A 3,389-nucleotide genomic window follows, 5' to 3' on the forward strand; every position below is an offset into this window, starting at 1 on the left:
TGGTCATCCCCCGCCGGGTCCCAGACTGTGAGAGGGCACAGGCCGGGCTGAGGGATACCCCCCGCCCCTCCATGCACAAATTTTTGTGCACCGGGCCTCTAGTCATTTAATAAAATAAGACAACACTTCTAAGAGAATACATTTCATACTAACGTGTGTGTGTGTGTGTGTGTGTGTGTGTAATCTCAGCATTTTTAGTGTCTTTTGGGAAGTAATACTTTAAACTCATATTTTAAAAAATATCTTAGGTTAAGAAACTTAATAGAATTTATAAGGTAGGAATTTAGATATGACGTTTCCAGGGTTGTCAGGTATTCTTTGTTCTCAAATACGGCCATCAAGTGCCTTGAATCTGCAGGTACTTTGAATTCTTTCTCAGATATGAGGACTGTATGTCTGCAGTTCTAGGATAATACTACTAGAGGGCACCCTTGCCTAACTCCTCAGGCAAAAGGTGATTAAATTATAGTTTCTAACAAAACATCTTTTTATTGAAATATATAAATTTACTACTTACATAACTAGTTTTTATAACATATAAGTTATGTTTAAAGCAAAGCTGGCTATCTTGGGAATATACTAGGAGGTTCACATAATTCATTATCTCTGTAATAATGCAAAGCCACTTACACAGCATTTTTTATTGTTGTTTTTTGCTAATCACTATGGAAATTGTATTTACACAAGTCTTTATAGGAAATAAATTCTTCCCATCTACATGTCATAAATGAAAGCGCTAAAGTTCATAGAGGTTAGAGATGTTTAGAGCTCTTCATATTTTCACTCCTGTGTACATTTTGAGTGTCCTCTTATCAATTTATGTATTTATTTATTTCTCACTCGAGGTTAGTTTTTCATTGATTTTAGAGAGAGAAGAAGAGAGAGAAAAAAACAGCAATGTGAGAGAGAAATATTGATCAGTTGTCTCCCATATCTGCCCAGATCAGGGATCAAACCTGCAACCTGGGTATGTGCCCTGGTTGGGAATTGAACCCTCAACCTTTTGGAGTACAGGATGAGGCTCCAGCCAATGTAGCCACCCTTCCAGGGCTTGAGTGTCCTCTTTAGTCCTAAATTTGAATTATTTGCAGTTTCCTGAAAAACTTTATCTCACATATTTGTGCATACCATTTAAGAATCATATTTCTAGTCCATTCCCACTTGCACTCTCACATCCTTTCCCTCATTCAATAGAGGAACATCTTATTGTCCTAGAGGTACCATCTCAAATTATGTTGTCTGTGGGGAAACATATCCTGCACACATAATCCTTAAATTACATACCATAGAGTTTTCTTAAGTGTTGTTTCCATAATAATACTACCAAGCATATAATCTCATATAATTAATGCAACATATCTATATCATGTCAAAGATATAGTCACTATTATCTCCATTTATCTTGCATGAAAAACTGAGCAAACTATTAGATTATCAAGTTACTAACAATCATTTTTAAAAGTATATTTTTGGCAAGTTAAAGTTTATTAGTTCAAGGAGTCTAATAAAAAATAAAGTGAGAAAAAGAAAAAGATGAACTTATTGGTACTTGTAAAGGAAAATTCCAGGAGTAGTCATTTAACAGCTGCCTACATCCAGACAGTATGCCCCTTTCTTCCTCACGGTTTCTGTTTCATACCCTGGCTAGCACTGGCAGAAAAGAAAGGGCCTTTAATGATTGAAGAGTTAAATATCCTCACAGAAGGCAATTTTAAGAAGAGAGAGACTCTCACTCCTCTAGCATCCATTTAATCTCCATGAAAGACTCTAGTCCAGCTTGGGTCATGGGTCCTCCATCTGGGGAAAAGGATGAAGCTCCAGCATCGCCTTGGTCAGGGCCAGGTGCCCTTCCTGTGACCAGGGGGGTGTGCAAAGTATACTGATGAACCACTTCATTAGAAACACCTGGCATGAGTGAGAACAGAAATCTCCCAATGTGTACATGTGGCTTCTCATAGCAAAACTAAGAGATAACTACTCTCATGCAGAGCTAAAGAAATAGAAAATGCAATTATGGGCTTTCCTGTTGAGCATATATTTTCTTTTGTACAGTTACCAAGTTGGATTTTTTGTTTAACTTGGGCCTATTTGAATGTCTCTATGCTCTAAATGAGATGAAGCCACTAAGTCCTTGAAGGGTAGTAATGCCATGGGGAGCTGAACAGTTTGTGGGTTCGAGGAACACTTTTTGCAGATGATCCTGCCATGGAGACATAGTAGGAAGACATTCTTGTGACTTTGCATCATTTTACAGAATTGGAACAGTGTAAGGGGCTGACAGCAAGTGGACCCAAAATGAAGAGAATAAACCAAGTTGCTAAAGGCAAAACATACTTACAGACTGAAATCCTCATTAGCAGCACAAAGCTAGAAGCCAAATTTCTGCTATCTTGGTAATACCCCAGCCAAGGATGCACTAATTAGACAGGGAGATAGCCGTGTTGCTAAAGCAAACCCATCCTTTGTTTATGATTAGGCACGGAATGACAGTGCTGAGTGAGCATCAAGGTCCAAACTCCCATTCTCACAGAAAAGAGCAAGGGGGTGCCCAAGACTAAAATGCTAGCCAAGAGTGAGCACCAGAAATACGGGCTTTGAACTTTAACTGAGCAAAGTCTGACACCCACATAGGTAAGGGAACTAGGTAAAGTGAAGTGGAGGGGTGCCCGGTGTGATAAAGCAAGATATTTTATGGATACACCGAGGCAGAATCTGGAATCAGTGCTGGGGAAGCAGAAGCTGAACTTTAAAACTAGGATGTACTTCTTGTTCAAATTACTACTATAGACTTTTTATCTTGTTTTTAATTTTTCTAATTTTTATTGAATCTTTTGGGGTGGCATGTCATAATAAAAGTACATAGGTTTTAGGTGTACAGTTCTATAATACATTATCAGTATATTTTATCGTGTGTTCACCACCCCAAATCAAGTCTCCTTCCATCACCATTTATCCCCTCTTTACTCTCTTTTAACTCGCCCCCACTCCCTTTCCCTATGATAATCACCATACCATATCTGTTCTATGAATCTTATTTATTTATTTTCTTTGCTTAACCCCTTAACCTCGCCTTTGACAACTGTCAGTCTGTTCTCTGTATCTATGAGTCCATTTCGAAATCCTAGAGGAAAACAGGTAGTAAAATCTCAGACATTTCTCATAGCAATATTTTTTTTTCTGATGTATTGCTTCAGACAAAGAAAAAAATAAATAATTGAGGCTACACCAAACTAACAAGTACCGTATTTGCTGGCGTATAAGACGATTTTTTGGCCCTGAAAAATATGCCTCCAAGTGGGGGGTCGTCTTATACGCCAGGTACACTTCAGATAGACTGCCCATAGTGCTTGCCCCGTGCCATAGTGGCCTCCCGATGCCAGCCCCCTTCA

General features: G+C 38.6%; 1 protein-coding gene and 1 pseudogene across 2 annotated transcripts in view; one reads left to right on the forward strand and one right to left on the reverse strand.

Moving 5' to 3' along the window:
* CADM2 (cell adhesion molecule 2) overlaps positions 1-3,389 on the reverse strand; it is a 1,222,723-nt gene that overhangs the window by 552,362 nt on the left and 666,972 nt on the right. The gene's annotated exons all lie outside the window — the stretch shown is intronic.
* LOC102769422 overlaps positions 290-3,389 on the forward strand; it is a 5,607-nt pseudogene continuing 2,507 nt past the window's right edge.

This window comes from Myotis davidii, unplaced genomic scaffold (assembly GCF_000327345.1).
Source record: "Myotis davidii unplaced genomic scaffold, ASM32734v1 scaffold42, whole genome shotgun sequence".
NCBI lineage: Eukaryota > Metazoa > Chordata > Mammalia > Chiroptera > Vespertilionidae > Myotis > Myotis davidii.